The 19149-nt window shown below is 36.7% G+C and overlaps 1 protein-coding gene across 1 annotated transcript in view; it reads left to right on the forward strand.

Moving 5' to 3' along the window:
* Positions 1 to 19149, forward strand: part of LOC126853044 (FK506-binding protein 59-like) — a 406809-nt gene that overhangs the window by 77470 nt on the left and 310190 nt on the right. The gene's annotated exons all lie outside the window — the stretch shown is intronic.

A 19149-nucleotide genomic window follows, 5' to 3' on the forward strand; every position in this document is an offset into this window, starting at 1 on the left:
ATTTTTCCGATAAGGATTCCTCGTTTAACCGGCATTTTTAATAGCAGGAAATAAAAACGCGATAAAGATGACAAAACTTGAGCGCCCGTTGCTCCCTAGCTAAGGTTTCCACTATATTTTTCACGTTACATCATTGCATATACAATAAATAAATGCGATGTTACGAAATGAATACGTAACATGCTCCCACGAATGCTTCTAAATAATAAAATTAAAGATATCATATTTTTAAACGATAATAGACATTGCAACGAGAGATTCATACACTTTGTAGACACTTAGAAATTAAACGCGATATCACAAAGATTGAAGAGAAGCAAAGACTAGACATTGCGAGCCGAACTATGAAGAAACCGTAAAGGAATGAGACGGCGAAGTACACGCGAAGAGAATCAGCGGATGAACGACATAGCGCACGGAATGTAATTTGTTGTCCGCGTAAGACAATGGTGAGGGATCGGCCGGTGGCGCGAGACGGAAAAGAACGCGTATCCGTCCGAGCGGATCTAGAACGAATCCCGGCTGGAAACGGATCCTCGGACGGAAGTACGAAGGCTTTCTTCGCGACGCCCGGTGGTCGAGGAAACAATTTCAATCATTCCCGTCGTATCGCTTTGATGTTTTATGAGGATACCTACGCATTCCTCTGGTCCGTGGAGTCGCAATTCGTTTGGGAAACCGAATTCTCTTTTTCCGTTGTTCGCTCTCGCGTCCGCGTCTTGTATCGTTGCCTCAATTTTATCCGGCGTCTTAAGCGCCTGAAGCCGGGTGCTCGTGTATTTATGTACATGTGCACGTGCTACGGTTTTCTTTCGTCTCCGCGTTGTTTGAGAGTCACGGAAATACAGAAGATCCGTGAGCGGAAGAAATCGAGACACTGGCATCGTTTCGATTTGATTGTGTTTCGGAGCTGAAGCAAATAATGGAGGTTCGATGTCTCTTTATCTCTCTCTCTCTCTCTCTTTATTTATCTATCTCTCTGGTTTCTCTATCTGTTTACAATGACCATGTGTAAATATTTATTTACTAATTCTCATTGAGAGCAAGCAATTCCGTAATAAAGCATTGCTTTTAAACGCCGAGTCGTGGATTTAAATATACGAATCGTATAATTCTGTATCTGGTATTTGTAGAGAAAATTATTTTTAATTTATATTACTAAAATTTTACAAGAAAGTTATATAATCTTAATGTACAACGATGATTATTTTAATTTGCATACAATAATCAAAATCATAAAAAGTAACCCTTTCCAAGCACATGCAAGAACAATATTTAAGAATTGTCCACGAACGGTACTAGCTGCAAAATTCGAACCACGTTTCCGAGCAGATACTTTGACTCTTTCGCTATCCCTTTAAAAGCTCAGAGTATCCGAAGAATCGAGGTATACTTGGAGAATGAAAGTACTTGCTCGCGCGCGCTCGGAAAGTACACCTGATATCGTGCGACGCAGAGATGCGGGGTAAATCCAAAATCTAATCGCTCTGCCGTAAAATTCCGGACACGTGCGCGGTATATACAGCGGGTATATACCCGCAGTCGAACCTGAAAAGCCTGATGTCGAAGAAGCGACGCGAAACGAACGAGCGGGACGAATGCGAAGGAAAAAAGAAAAAAAAGAAGCAAAGCAAAAAACTAACAGAGGCCAAGAGGACGATGGAGGAGCAGAAGTTCGGAGGCGCTCGATTGCGGGAGGAAATGATATCAATGCGGCCGATTACAATGCTTCCTCCCCCTCCTCTTTCTCTCTCTCCCTAGACGCGACAAAGAGTCGTCAGGTAAAACGCCGCGATGGCAGCGCGCGTTTATTACGCCGTTCGGCGCTGAAAGTTCCATTTGCATACCTCGCGAAAACGCGACGTGGAGAAAAAAAATGCGGATGCGATTTGCAAGACGCCGACTGGGATGGGGAGGGAAAGAGCGATGGTAATAGAGGAAGCGGGAGGAAGGGGACAGCGGCAGAGAGGCAGAGAGGAGTAAAAGTCGGGAAGGCAAATTTCGTTATTGCCTGCGACAGCCCCGAGGCACGCAGCGTCTAAAGCATCGTTAAAATAAGAAATTGAGTGTGATAAAAGAGTGTAAGATAATAAGTATATAAATAATAAAGTTCAATATTCCCTTGCTGTGATGGTAAAATGCTGGCAATAGTTCGCCATAACGAATTAAATGGCTCAATTATAGTATTCTTTATGAGTGGGTATCTGCTATTCTGCAAAATTGATGTCCGAAATCTAATCGTAGCAGAGAGATCATACAATATTCAGTTCTTACATATAAAACATAGAACAAAGTAAACCGAATAATTTAGTGGATTAATGTATATAATAAATTATCACGCGCCCACGTTAATTTACGAAACTTGAGTTTCGTAATTCGAGTCGTAATTATCCGCGTACTATTTCATCCACCGACGGTGATCACTGCCTCTTTCTTGCAGCCATATACTATATTTAGGAGCGATATTTTACATAAAATAAATAAAGAGAAACCGGACAATTTACTGAATTTGCGTAATTTATCATTTCACATTAATTTACGCAAGTATAATTATAAGACGACGAAAAAGTTGGAAGCGAATAGTTACGTCAAAAATTTATATTTATATTTTAGATTTTTTATTAATCAAATTTTCAAGTATTCTTGATTTTAAAGAATAAAAATATCGCGGCAGGAAAAAAATATTTTTATAGAATACCGTGTTACTATCTTCACCATATAAAATTTGAAAATTCACAATTTAGTCTATTAATATTCCGTTAAATAAATAAATAAATAAATAAATAAATATATATATATATATATATATATATATATATATATATAATCCAATAAATCAAACACAAACGATTTGAACACTTGGCACCGTTCTGAATTACAAGTCATTTTTACTTGCAATAAAATTGTCCTTATATCATCATCTTCTAAGATCCACAATAAAGGTGCAAGGATCGATTAACATAAAGTACCGAAGAGTAGGAGAGTCGAACGTTGCTTGATAATCACGAGACCACCCGTGCGCTTTAATTTATTATGGTTGCTTAGCACGAGGATATCCCCAGGGGTGATCGAGGTTCCACGGCAACAACGGAGCACGAGGCTCACGTTGTTCCTAACCAGTTACGTACTTCGTAATGCACTTTTTTTTCCAAACTATGCAAAATACTCCTCGGGCCATGAAAAGTCGGTTGTCGTCGTGTATTTATCTATTGCGCCTTTTCAATGTCATTAAAGTGTTTGGGTTATCGGTTCTTTTCTTTATGACTCGAAACGAAACGTAAGCAGTGTACACGTTTCCGAATCGCCCTTAAAAACGCGATAGCGATCTCGAAGGGTGGTGCCCGAATGCGTGTGGGCGTCGCACGGATGGACGGACAACAAGGATGTAGCAGGGAAAAGGGGTGTCGGCTACGAGCCGGAGAAAGATGATCGTCGATTACAAATAACCGGGCCTAAGGCCGAAATCATTGCCTTATACCGCGCAATGAATTATCACCGACGCAGGCCCTGAATTAAAGTAATCAGGCGTATAACCCAGTGGGATACAATACGTAAAACAAGATAAATGAACAGGGCAGATAATGAAATCTCATTCTCTGCAATTAGTTTCAAGTGAACTTTGAAGTGGATTTGATTAACTTATTAATATATTCAAATATAATATTTACAAGACTTTTTAAATAAGACATTTATTATTATTTTTGCGATAAAATTACACTATATAATTTTCTCGAAAAAAAAAAACGACTTGTATTTTATCATTTATTTTAAAAACAAAATTTTATACTGACAAGCTATAACTCATAATAGATTAATTTATAATAAATTCGGATCGCAAATGAAAATTCGAGTACTCGATGCAACATTTATCTTATGATATCAAATTTCACTAAAACTCGAGTTTGCACGAGAATCAATTATGAGCGAGGCTCGAGGGATGATCGTCGACTCTGTCTGGCTGCGGCCCTGGCTTCGCCCCGCTGGATGGATCCTTTAAATTACTCTGCGCGGGAAACAATAAACTGGCGAAGTTTATAGCAGCGACCCGACCGAAAGAGGGAAACGATGGACTCTCGGTTTAATTTCACGAGAGCCACGTCGGAATAGGAATACGTGGGGTTTATGTACGTGCTTCCGTATACTAGGCGTAGAGACACGCGCCGCTGCAAGAAAGCAGGCGCCCTCGCCAAGGGGGCGAAACAATATTCGGATAATTACGGCACGCAACTTTAGATATTTGTGGCAAGGAGAAGGAATATAGAAAGCGGTCGGAGAAAGCCAGCAAGAAGCATAGCGCGTGCAAAGGGATCCATACATCTCGCGGCAGGCTAATTAAACGTCGGGATACCGACCTATTAGCAGCAGCACCTTGGGGGGGCGCACGCAACTTCGGTCTCGCCCCCCCATACAGCGAACCGGACTAGCTCCCGGCAATTATAAATCGTCAATTAATAAGCGTAACTCCTCCACCCACCTACCATGGTGGGTTCTGGAAACTTCAAGTTGCACTGCGGGCGAGGGTCTAAATCATCAACAAGGGTCCGGGCCCTCTTTCGCTTCTATTCCCGCGTAGTGTGGCCAAGGCCGCGACGCTTTCACGACGCGACGTCGGCGACAAAGGGGTCTTGACGAAGGCCGAACTCGCTCTCACCCTCGACACGAAGGCAAAGGTTTATTAAGGTGGAAGCTGTGCCATGGAATTAAAGTCGGAAGAATTGTAGCGGAGAGAGAGGGCACACAAAAAGCGCCGGTGAAAGTATTAGTGATTATCGTCTCTTACGCTCGACATTCACGAAAATAACTTTACCAAGAAGTGTAATAAAAAAAGAAAGTTTAGAAATATCACTTTTACAATATGCTCTCGGTAAACTTTTTAGTATTTACGTTTCAACATCTCGATGATTATTAGACCGCGATTTATTCAGTAACTTCTCGTCGTATGCATGCAAAACGTATACATTGTTAATTACTAATAAATGAATAATCAAAAAATATAAAATAGCAATTCTAATGCACATAATGTAAAATTTTTCATGTTTAACCTCGACAATTCAATCAGCAAGCTATAAAAAAAAAGTATTATAATTAAAGAATGTAAAATATCAGGAAAAGACACAGGCTGGATATAAATTGTATAAAATAAAAAGTGCAATTAGAACGGCATACAACAGAGGAATAAAATAAAATGTATAAATTTTCTATCAAGAATTTCTACCGAAAGTTTTCATTCAATAAAATTACAATTCAAAAATACTTCAAACTAAAGATATGTAAAAAAATTAATTATATCTTCTCTAAAATTAAGAGATATTCTTTAATATTTCTTTTTATTTAGAGAGAGAGAGAGAGAGAGAGAGAGAATATAAAGTTATTTACAAAAGAATAGTATTATCTAGAAAATGCAGCGTAGATGATTACAAGAAAGTTTAGTTTGTGCTGACGATGTTTTTCGCGCATTTTACGCTGTAAATGCAGGTCGAAGATCATTCTATTTCGCGTAAACGACGTAAAGGACTTCGTTTCTGAGACTCGTCGTTGTAAATAACGAAGAAACGATCAAGGAGATCGAGGTGTCTATCCAGTTACAACGGTAAAGCGAGAACACCTGTAACGGAGGTGCTACCAACAAAGAGGAAGAGAGAAAGAGAGAAAGGAAGAGAAGACAAGAGAAAGCAGCCAAGAAGGGTGACAAGGTTCCTGGTAATTGTCACCGTTGCTCCGCCATTTTCATCACAGGCCAGGGGCAAAGCTTCCTGAAAGCTCTACAAATTGCGTACCCCTTGCGTTCCATTCACCGTGAAACCTTGGATGGGGAGCCATAAATTTTCATTATTTTATAGTCAACGCCTCGCTTATATCCGCAACAAGCGTGACAAGAAAAGGCAGAAAGGCGAGACAGGCGAGGAGGAAGAAACAAAAGCGCAAAAAGAAGTGAAAGGGCCTAAAAAGGGAAAAACCACGGAATTACCAAAATTTGATGATTAAAGTAACGCGTCAAAGTTATTGAAGAAATATCTTCAAATTTTATTTGAAAAATATCTTGGAAATATCTTGGTACGAGACGCTCTGTGCTCTCAGTTTGACGAGCAGCGTAAGGACTGAACGCTCGTCGATCGAATAAATAGGTACTTTCTGTATTCCGCTCGTATCGTTTGTGAATAGTTTATATTCGTTCGTGGAATAAGGAATAAGCGGTTTGTTCGCACGTGAATGCTTCCGACATGGCATACGTGGATTTGAATACAAAGTGGGTAGAACATCGGATATCTGCGCACAAGGAGGTAATTGCATTGAATAAAGAAGGATTTGAAAACGTAAAAGTGTCTACACTTACATCCATTCAGATATACGCATTCGAGGGATTCTCAATATTCACGATCCAAAACGAATTTTCTGCATAATAACTGCGAATATGTGCATCTACTTCCCCATGTGCTCCGTGTCCCATGATCGACTCGTACATAAGTTTATTATCTGTTACACATTCTTTTTAAGGGAATCATAGTGTATGTAAGAAAAAAAATTTCAAACTAATATAGCCTAATTTCTTGCAAACGTGTAACTATTTTTATAGCAATCTAAAAATGATTTTAAGAAATAAAGCATTCTTTAGAGAAAATATTTAAAAGAATAAAATGAAATAAGAAATTATTATTGAATGGCTTATAATAGCCCTTCAAAAAAAATACTACTAATTTTTTTATAATACTATAATACTATAAAGTTTAAAAAAGTAATTTTTCAACAATATCTTTGTAATTTCTTTTTTACTCTACGCTGAATAAATTCATGCGATTAAAAATAAAAATATAAAAATTCTCTTTTATTGAAATTCAAGAATTGCATCAGTTAATGTAGCAGAGCGAAACGCGAAAGTTGCGTTGAATAATGAAAACATTGGATTTAAGGGATGTCGGAACGGATATAACTTTCTCTTTGCACCCCATAATCCTACTTTTTCTCGTTGCAAAAGTTGAAAATTCCAAACTTGGCTGTCCGCCGCTCGGAGTCGATTTCCTCGGGGACGCGCGAAACAGGCATGGCGTTTCCCGACGAAAGAAATGTATTTACAGCCGCGCAGGGAGGCAGGTAGAGTCGCGCAAAGGCGGTGAAATCTCGGCAGCGTCGTTAATGCTTCTCATGGAAATATTATCGGTCTCGATTCCACGAGATATTGCGCCACGATCGAAAACGCCTGTCGCGTTACCCATGGGAATAATGTCACATGTATCCCGATCTCTCGTATATAGGCTACCTCTAATCGCACGCGTTCTCACGCATTCCCCTAAAACGCGGATACCCAACTGGGAATTGTCACCAAGATACTCTCTTTCTCTTATTTGGCACTTCGTACTTACCCCTAGCTACGAAATTGTAAACGCGAAGAAATTCAGAGAGACTTGAGAGAATTTCCAATATACGTAATACTGATGTTCAAAGTAAAAATAAGTACGATCTTACCTTATGCTCTCAGATTTTACGACATTAAGATGTCCGTTTCACAGATATATTTTTAATTTAATGTTAAGAAGAAGCTTAAAAGCTCCAAATGCGTTAAATTAACTTGTATCAAATTAATTCATATTTTAAAATATATCAAGTGCTCATAATGTTATAAAGTAAAAAAATGTTACTTTATTTTAATCTTATTTCCCGTATTTATTATTTAACGCTTAATAAATTTTTCTCTTGTGACATTATTTAAAAGAAAATTTAAAGTAAACTTTTTAAAAAAATTTGTAATTTAATTAATCTTCTGAAATAATAATTTATATTAATAATTAGAATGGCGACAAAGGCTAGTATCTAAATTAGCACGTTATCATGTCAGCTTAATATAAAAGATCGTTCAATAAACCGCGAAATGAGATAAAATTATTGCTATAATTCTGACGGACGGTACGATGGTCAGCAATCTCGTGCAGCAACCAATAGCCTACAATGCGGACGCAATAACGCACTAATGACGTCACCAGAATAAACAACATTTTAAATATTTGCTCGACCGATATTATCCGTTGCGCGAAATATTCGGAGTGCAACAGCAGCAAAATATCAACCCGAATATCACCCTATTGGCGATACGCGACGCATGAAAAACGTAATTTAAATCGTTATATCAAATTTCAGCGCACTTGATTAATGTCAATCACATGTAATATAACCGAGCGTCGGTGCTGAGGTTACTGCGCGTGATTCATTAGTACGGTCATTAACACGTTTGATGACATGAGACTGCCGGGGGCTCAAATACGAGCAATATTTTAATTCCTATTTAAACGCATCGATTATTCCTCGTATAGTATTTTCAATACGTGCTTAATTGGACAGATTCTGCGTTACATTACCGTTTTTTTTATTGACCGTTGTGGTTTCACAAAAAAATGGCAAATCACGTCTGACTCCCTTATGCTGGAAGAATCTGCGCTGTTTCTGTAACAAATAAATAAATATAAGATCAGAAAATTTTTTCTCTAAAAACACAATATAATGATAAATTTATATTAGCAAATTCAAGTATAATTCGAATTTTTACCATATATATATCGTGAATAAAAAATATTAAAAGGAAGAATTCTCTTGAAAAACTATGTTAATATAAAAAGGGAGGTTGGAGATTAGTAATACATACAGTGCGACTGAAACAATCCACTGAAAGATCCGCTTTGTAGTCGAGAATAAATAACGTGATTACGGATGAGTCGTGACAAATCCGTAGACATTAAGGAACGCCGCGATGAGAAATTGTACAGCGGGATACGATCCTTGGCGGAGACAATATTTACATAAAACGCTACACGCCCCAGCTCGCGGACATCGATTTTTCATTTATAAATAAGGAGGCTAATTACCATACTCGCGTCGTACAATTAAAAGCGTGCGGATTCGGTAAAAGACATTCAGTGGAATACGGAGGATAAGTTAGAGAAAGAGAGAAAGAGAAAGAGAGAGAGAGAGAGAGACGCGGCGGAATTTACGTTTATACACCAGCCGAGAGATAAATGAATCCTCGTTAGGTCGAGCACGATGAACCCTCGTTTGCATCATTCCCGTGGCTCTCGATCAAAGTGAAACTTCCTGACTTCCCGATGTCGGGAGAACGGCATATATTGAACCTTAGGCGACCTTCAAAGGGCTGTTTGAAGCGAAAAGTGTGTGTGTGTGCTCTTAATGTTTTACCGGCGATTCCGCCAGCGCGCGATCGCCAACGTTATCATCATAACAATCTCCACTTTCGCCGTCGGAGCCTCGATCGTCGCAATTTATTTTCGAGCGCGTTTTATAACGAACACTGCGTTTACGAGATAAAGTTGCGTAAAAGTGCGATCACGTGGCGAATCCTCCATTTGTCCGTTTTACGTTGATTATGGAGCTTATACAAGGAGCTCGTTTATCCAGTTCCCTGAGGTGCATTTGGTAGCGGGACTCTTTGAATGGCAACGTAATATCGCACAGATGAGAAGCGGTCATATAACTACGTTACTGACCGTAAATGGTTCCGCGCTCTTCCGAGTCGAGTTTAGGATCTCGCGTCTCGCAATAAGTTGAACGTCCTACATTTGACCGATAACGCCGAACGGAATACTCGAGCGTCGCTTCGCATCATCGTTAAGATTGAGTGAATCACACGAGTCTAAATGCATGCAGCTCCATCGTATTCAATTGCGCTATTTCGATAAATCGAATTAGCGTTAGTTGACATTGGACAAAAGCGTATGAAAAAATGTTTGCAGATGAATTAAGTGGCTTTACCAAACGTTTAAAATTGTATGTTTATAATGTCAAAAAATTTTAGAATAAATATAGAATAAAATAATATCTTAAAAAAATACAGAGTATAAAATAATATTAAATAATACGCATAACTGTCAACAGCAGTATCCTCTAATTATTAATAAAAAAAAAATTGATAATAATGAAAAATTATAATTTCATAACAATAGCGATAATGATAGCTATTCGATGTTATTATGTCGATATATATATATATATATATATATATATATATATATATATTAACATCAATCCCTCCCTGAAATGACAAAACAGTTTTCTAGACAAAGATCTGCAATGTATGATGTGTGCAATAAATCATCGAGTTCTATTCATGTGCAAGAGAAATAGCGATGTCATCGATATATTTTGGTGCGTGTTTTTTCACGCGCGGTAATTAACGGAGAGTTTCCCCGGGGAAAAGCCGCATTTCCCCACGATACCGGAACCGGACGTTTCTGTCGTCGGTCGTGTTTTTCTGCTACCCCCCTTGAGGATATCATGCACGTCTATCTGACTTTGACCGTGACTCAGCCGGGCGCCCCGCCATTCAAGTCGCACTAAAGGGAAGACGGATAATATCGCGTGTTAAGGTTCGAGGTACTGCACTTCGAAACACCAAAATCCCCTTTCATTAACACGAACGTACCTGCCAAGACGTTGCCGCAAAGGTTACGAAGCGAACGTATCCTCGATTTCGCGATGATAAAGACCGGTGTATCCATCATGTTAAACTGTGAATTAGTATTCTGATACATAATCAAATTTGTAGCTTATTTGTAAAAACTTATTTGTAATATGTGACCAAAATATCTCTTTCTTTGTTATTATTATAATATACCATAAATTATTAACCATCTTAGAAATACTCTCTTCTGAAATATTAATAATTTATAACATATATACGAGTATATACATTTTCTTTGTAATAGTATATGTTAAAAGAGAATTATTATATACAAAATATATTTAAAATTGTAGTACAACCGAGAAGTGATTCCTCATGCATAACTAAATGTAGAATAATTAGAAAAAAGGTAGAATAAATTTTTTTCACACATTTATTCATTTTTCACTCAAAAAAAAGTCAGTAACTTAAATTATTGCCGATATACGATTTGATTGAATTTTTCACAAGAATGTGAATAATAAGAAATTTAGAAGTATGCCACCCTCCAGGATAGAGAACGAATGTTGACACTTGGCAGTGACAGTTGTCACTAACACGCGACACCCTTTTGTCGGCGCGTGGCGCATCCTGCCGCACTGCGTACAGACGAACACGTGCTCGTACACGTGCACGCGAACGAATTTTCTGTCATTATCCATGACCGAGTTAATGCGGAAGAATTGCCATTAGAGAAGAATCGTCTGGTAAAAAAAAGAAAATGCTGATCGCCAGTGGCGAGAATTCGACGATTTCGATCAACGTCAATTTGCTAGTCATCGATGCTCCAATAAACGTTATAGACAGGTTCCCAGCATCGCGAACCGTTAATTTCCTGAGCATGTTGCGCACAATAATCGCGCATTATTACACGCTCTGCAGCCGAATGATGTGCAGAAATGGCCGCGTCGAATGTAATATCGACACGATCTCGCTTCCCTGGAATGTTTCTATAGCCATGGAACATGATTCCGTACAGTGTGAATCATAATTGTTGATTAAGAAGCTCTTGATTAATTAAAGATACCACATCTATAATTCAATATTAAATATAAATTTTCATAATTTATATAATCAAAATTTTATAATTTAAATTAATAAACAAAAAAGTATTTCTTTTTCTCTCTTATAAATTTATTAAGTTATATACCTATTGTATATCCATTTCAAATTTTTAATATATTTTCTGCAATCGACATGTTTTATTACTGAGATATGTAAAGTAAACTCGTAAATAATCAAAACGAAAAAATAAAGTAAATGTATTATTACTATGCTCTTCTTAGTGATATTCCGTCGTAAGCTGAACCTTTCGATTTTAAATTCAGGTTTTCGCGATCGATTGGCCGGCTTTGCAGTCACGATATATTATATTATATGTTACCGCGTTGGGAACTGGACGACTTACGCGAGCACGAGCTTTACGAGTTCATGTGACGCGAAAAGCTTTGTAATGCAACAACAAGTAAGTGAGCAATGTAGTGTGAGAATATAGGTTCGGAAAATTACGAGCGTTCAAAGTTTGAGTGCGATTTATTCAGATAAGCCTCATAAAACTACGCCAGGAACTATATTGCTCTTATCAATCTATCAGTATATGCTCTTTTAACCACGCATTTATTTATTACATGTACAATGTAAGTCTTGATACATTTTATATTTCCGTAATATAATTCTAAATCTGTAATTCGTTGCTATGGACGATGAAAGATATTAAATTAATTATTGTAAACTTTTGAAGATAAAATATAATCTTAATGAGAAAAAATTAATATTATTTATATTATATTTATATTATTGTATTTATACAACAATAAATTATTTAGAAAGAAATGAAAAAGTACAATGGAGAGAAGAATCTTGTACATAAATTAACATATTAAAGTGAAGTAAATCCATAATTCGTAGCCAGATGTTATTTATTACCATGCTCTCTGCTCGAATCAGGATGGTATATCGTATATATGCGTACTATTTCTGGAAAATTAAGTTATAAATAAAAGTGTTATTCTCACGTGCTCTCTCTCGCGCGCGTGTACAAACAGGTGGAAGGTTAACAAAATACACAAATAATTGCACATAGCGGAAACATAGCTTGCATGCTCAAAGCACTTTGTCCACGGTAATATTCGGCCCCTAAATCAATCTTGATCGTGTACACATGCAATTTAGAAGTGTATAAATTACGCTATTTATGAACATACAAAGAGTTACGCATTCAAAATAGATAATCGGTTAGTTACAATCTTGCCAAGAAACATCAACATATTTGCGATATGAGCAAGAAAATACTTCAAACGATTCTCATCTACAGCCATAAAACATTTATATCACAGGGTGTTTCAATCAAAAAAACTATTTAACAAATCTAATTTCTCTAATTTTAGATATTAATAATGACTAGACGAGTGTTTATACGAGCAAACTGGCAATTTAGTGTTTAATTGTTTTATCACGATGTTTCGACCATATGGTTTTGATCCTTACCAAGTAAACTAAAATAACAATATTATAAATAATGATAATCACGTTACAAATGAAATAAACGGAATTATGTACCTGCGTTATAATTAAAAAGTAGAAAGAGAAAAATCGAAATGTCAAACTGACATTGTGTCAACCACTATGTTTGGAATACAGAGAACGACTAAACGACCTTTATTAATCTATCCTATATGTTGTTTAAATTCTCTGTGTCTTTTTGAGAGTTAATAGTGTTGTCAATTTTTTTAATAAAAAACATTTCAGCTATTTCTCTCTTTCTTACATGTTTTTTCTCTTTCTACTTTTTAACTATAAGGTACATAATTCCGTTTATTTCATTGTAACGTGACTATCATTATTTATAATATTGTTATTTTAGTTCACTTGATAAGGACCAAAACCATATGGTCGAAACGTCGTGATAGAACAATCAAATAATAAATTGCCAGTTTGCTCGTATAAACAGTCGTCTATTAATTTAGCTACTGGCGACATTTTAAAATTAAACATAAGGATTAGTAACGAAATTAAAAAATTTACAGCTTTAATGTCAAGATATCGATAAGTGTCGCAAAAATGTCTAAAAGATATTGTTGTTTATTATTTTAGATTTTACATCTCTTTTGATTTTATGCATTATTCGAGTTATTATTATATAAGAAGGTTTAGAAAAATATATTTTTCCATAAAATATTAATAAATATTAATAAATATTAATAAAATTTTGTAAATTGTAAATAAAATAGGATTAAATTAAATGATAATATAAATTATAAACTTATTACATACAAATTAGATTGTGCTTTAGTAAAATGTATAAAGTTTTCTTATGAATTTTCAAGAAATTTTAATTTAATTCCCGAAATATTAAATGAAAAATAACTAATAATAATATTTGACCGATTACTTGCGAAAAAAAAAAATACTCTTAAATTCGCTAAAGATTGTAGTTACAAACTCATTCATGGTATATTTGATGCACAGTATAGAGTCGATGGTGTGGCTTTCGCTTGAAAGGCGATTGTCAAGCTTTACCTCCTGGACAATTCGGCTCAGTGCATAATAATAATGCTTCAATTGCATTCGTAGTAACGAGCAAAATGATCAAATGAACCATATAAAGGTAATAGTATTATACAACATAACAAATGATCGATGGAAGACGTGCCTTTGATTTCTATAGCACTTTTTTATAATAAAAATCGCACAACATGTGGAAAACGCATTTTTATTACGCGCAAAAGCTGTGGCGGCCAAAAAATTTAATATTCAAAGATTAAAATTAAAATAATTTAAAAGATTCAGATTTCGACATCATAAACGATTATTTTTAGATTTGTCCGTGATAATAAAAACGCAACAATTAAATAAATAAACAAGATTAGAAGTATATATAAATAGAATAGAAATAAATAAGAAAGAATATATGTTATTTTATTAATCCTTTGTTATTTTTCTTTATTTGAATTTAAAAAAATTATTTAAAATTGTAATAAAAAAGAATGTATGTTCTTTCCTATTTACAAAAATTGAATTCGCAAAAATACAACCATTTCAATTCTGTGCGAATATATCTGATGTGACGCGAGTGAAATGCTATGCATCCCACACGTTTCGCTAGATCTCGCAAAGTCGGCTAACCGTCGCCATTCGTCAGAGGTATGCCGATGCATTAACGAGAACGGCGCGTGTCTGGAAATCGTTTATGACTACGGGAACGCCGCTTCGGCGTGTTAAGTTTTATAGAAGAAGCAACGGCGTGCGCGGGAGCAGACATTCCATTAATTCCTGGCGTTTCGTCGACCCAACCAACTTCCATCCTTCTAACATTGGTTGAAGTCAGCGGAGCGACGTTACGTTTTCATCTATGCGTATTTCACGAGGGCCCCGGAAATTCGGGACGGAAACGAGGTCGACCGATTAGAATCTTGTCGAACAAGTTGGGAAAATTATGAGGCCCGATTATATGAGTAAATGCGTGGGAATTTACATAGATGAAAATGCATCGCTGACGGAAGGTAGAAACTACTCTCTCGCATTTGAGTATTCTTCGTGATAGAACGTACTCACAGGAGAAATAATCTCGCGTAGAGAGATTTGCGTAAACTTCATTAAATTTAGTAGTCGACGTAATGACCGAATTATATAAAAGCATTCGCCACGAGAAGAAATGTATCATTTTATCGCGTGCACATTAGACATGATATCATATAATATAATTCAGCAACATTTCTCTAATAAATTTTCATTACCCAATGTCATTATATATATATGAAATTATGTGTGTGTGTAATGTTACATAATGCAATATATTATTTTCTCGAGTTAAAAATTAAAAGTTAATACAGTAATATTAAATTATTCATTTTATATATACTAATATATAATCGAATATTATCGGATACATATGTTTTAAATATATGCTGATAGTTATTGTGTTTTACGGTTTTCTTTGATATGTAAAATTATCCGATATTAAATATGCGCGAGCAAAGTAAATTACATCTTCACATGTTTTTAATATATTGCATAAAATTTATAAAACAAAAGTATAGATATTAAGCGGGGAAAAAAAATCTAAAGAATTGCCTAATGCGGAATCTGTCGGTTTTTTTCGGGGCACTCATCTTTCGCGAGAAATTTAAATAATTTATCCGAACCATCGATGCAGATGCACTTGCTGTACATCACCGGCAAAACGAGCTTGTTATAACGTGCCGCACGCGGAAAAGCACTCCACTATTTAGAACGTTTCAGTGCACGTAACTGCTAAATAAACTACTAAAGTTTAAACCCCAGTTGCGGTTCGACTTGGCCCTGAGGCGTATCTGGGTTAATCGACGTCGATGAAATTCTGAAACGAAGTTACGAGTGCTTGCGGTCGAGCACGATCGTTTCGCCATCGGTAAAATCTGTAGACAGGCAGCGTTTATTTCACTGGTAATAGAATGGCTAGACAAAATTGACATTCGAAAGAATTTCACTATCTAGGTGATTCTCCGCTCAACATTTATAATTAAAAATGTAAAAAAGATGAGAGCAGTAAAATGAGAGCATATAAATGATGACAAGAATTCTCAATTGTCAGTCTTGCGACGAATTCAATGATAATTAATATTGTTTTATATAATTACAATGTCAACAATATTTTAATAAACAAGTCAACAAAAATAACTGAAAGATATTAGTAGGTACTAATAGATAATTAGAAAAGTAGAATAATGAAAAAAAAAAAATTTAATATTATTTTTTATAGACAAACAGTAACATACATTTCGGTTATTTGATATAAAAAAATGTCTCATAATTATCATTGTTAATTCGTTGCAATACAACTTTTAGACACTTGTTCGTGTCCTCGGTAAATCTCGCTTCAGTCAAACAAGACAAAAGGATAAATTTCCTATCGAATGTTTCATTTCAAGTACAATAAAATCGTGTTTATAGCTCGAGTCAGTAACTGAAATTCAATCTTCATAGTCGCCATCGTTTGTTCGTATGATCTACTATTTGTCTTTTCTATTCGCAGCTTTTGGTTTTCGACGTGAAATATCTCGTCGATCAATGACCTTTTGCCGACTTTATCATCGATTGTGGACTGTCCGCGGGACAACGTACGAGAGACGAGCGATTTATCAATTTTCAGGCCGAACTGTTCCGCTGTATAAAATATCATCCACTCGTTTGCTCCTCCCCGTCCGATAGCTCGTGCGATCGCCCAGGGCTACCCGCGGGATAATAATTATTATTTCACGCGGTTAACGAACGAATTGTGTCACGAGCAATGCCCGAACACGTTCCCAGCCGGAGGAGAGAAAGAGAGAGAGAGAAAGGGCGAATGCATGTTACCAGGATGGAAAAAGAGAGACGCGCACTACCTCGTAATTACCGTGGAACGTGAAATTCGAAAATCCTGATTGGCGTGCGCTCCGCTGGAAAGAGTCACGTTTGGTAAATTTTTGCAGCCCGACCATCGCGAGCTCCATTTTCAATAACTTTTTTTCCTTCCCCATAGCTGATCCGGTCCTCCCGATATTTATTATCACGGAACTGAGCGACATTTGCGTTAGATATATGAATTCACTAGAATCCGAAGAGCGGAAAAAAAGCGTTGCGACCGGGAAAATGTCGTTTTCGTTTAAGTGCCGAGTGTTGGAATGATTTAATAATTCACCAATGAAATCGTCGCTCAAATCAATCAAGTATGATATCAATCAAATATGGCACATATTTTCCACTCTCTATGACATCGCGTTATAAATTAATTAAACGTAAAATAGTATAAGATAAAATATACGATCACTGAGCGCATCATTAAACTTTTATCAAGTGAAATAAAATTGTTAATTATTTACTTGACACAAAATCGTGCAAATCGTCGATTAATTATCACTGACCATTTGCTTCACGACAACCGTGCGCTATTTACTGGTGAATCAATCGTTTTGGTCGACTGTAAATGTTTAAATTAATTACTAATTTGCCAATAAATCTGCTTTGACTTGAGGCTATTCAAACTTAATTAATTTTACATTGTACTTATTTAATCGATCATATAAGTTTAATGCTTTGATTCACTATGATTTATTTACGCTATTTTCATTGTAAGAATTGAATGACGACAAAATTCTATAATGAAACTAATTATGATTCTCTGTTTTATTCTAGTCAATTTTACTTTTATGGATAATTTTCTCCTAACTTTTCAGTAAAATATTTATAAAGAATCTACTGTTTTTTGTTAAAAAAATTATAATAAAACGGAACACAGAATAATTCACATTATTATAATTTTAAACATTAGAAAATAACTCAGCCATTTACGGCAAAATTATTTTTCTATTGAAAAAGTGCAGTAACAAAAAGTACAAGGTAGAGCGTGGGTTGTCAACAATTATTTCGACGGTCAAGTTCCCTGTTACGTTTGCCAAAGCTTTTGGCAAACAATCGGAAATAAAATTAATAACGACTGTTTGCTGACGTGTTAATATCGAAGGAAAATACGGGCAAGAGTAAATACACGCTGTGGAATTTCATTCTCTTCGCGCGCCACCCTGGGAGCCTCCGAGACGAGAAGGCAAGGTGGAAGATGAAACGCACACGACATTGCGAGGAGGAAGCAGCAAAGAGAAAGGCTCACCGCCTGCTCGCCCTGCTTTCACAGTCTTTGTTTACCCTCTCCGGAGCGAGCGTTTTACAATCGTCAAGCTGGTAGAAACTATCGTGTCTTCAGTGGACTCAATTCTCGTTCGTCTTTCTTTGAAATAATTCGTTTATCGAAGCTTGCGGAAGCCATCAACAATCGTCAATGATAAACGATGCAATTTTTTAATTTATGCAAAAGAAAAAAAAAGAAAATTTTTCTCTTTTCCTTCTATAAATTTCACGTTTCATACCTTCATACTTATGAAGAAACTCCGCTTCATATATTAAGTATTACCGTAATAAGACTGACAAATGCTCGGATATTGTCCTCTGTACGATCGGTCGATGCGCCTCGTATGTTTCATTACGTAAATCATAAGGCAGATAAAGAAATAACGGTACACATCGTTTTCTCCATGAATCCCTTGGCTCCGGATCTTTATCCCCGCGACGAACTTAATATGCGGATCATCAGTTTTCGATGGAGAGAAGGAGAATTCAAGCATCGATCAATCAAGATTAAAGCCCGAAGACCGACAGAGAAAATTCTTAAATACTCTCGATGCCTAATCTCCGCGTAAAAAAGTAGAACTCTTTAATACTCGATGGACGCACGTGAGAAGGAATCAAGGAGAGAGAAATAGTCAAGTCGGATGAAAAAAAAGAAAGGGAATACCTGTTACGTAGCAGCCGTAGCATGGGCCGAAAGTCGGTATCTTTGAGCGTGATGTGGGGTCCGGAGATCCCCCGTGGCGCACTCCGGGGCACCACGTGCAACACGAATGACAACAAACCGAAAAACACGCGTACCCGTCATCCCCCTTCGGGGGATCACGAGGAGAGCCGAAAATATGTGCTGTCCCGCTTAATAGCCGAAGGATCGAACCCACCTCCACTGCCGGTGACGGTGGTTTCCCGTTGCCGAGTCTTGTAACAAAAATTAATACAAGCGGTAAGTCGTGCCTCGTACAGGAGTACGAGACGCGCGTGCCTTCGGGCCTGAGAGATTTACATACCCGTATGGGAAGTACACCTGCTCGGCGAGCGACTCATCTTCCGAACAATGAATCACGGCATTT

Source organism: Cataglyphis hispanica, chromosome 1 (genome assembly GCF_021464435.1).
Source record: "Cataglyphis hispanica isolate Lineage 1 chromosome 1, ULB_Chis1_1.0, whole genome shotgun sequence".
Taxonomy (NCBI): Eukaryota; Metazoa; Arthropoda; class Insecta; order Hymenoptera; family Formicidae; genus Cataglyphis; species Cataglyphis hispanica.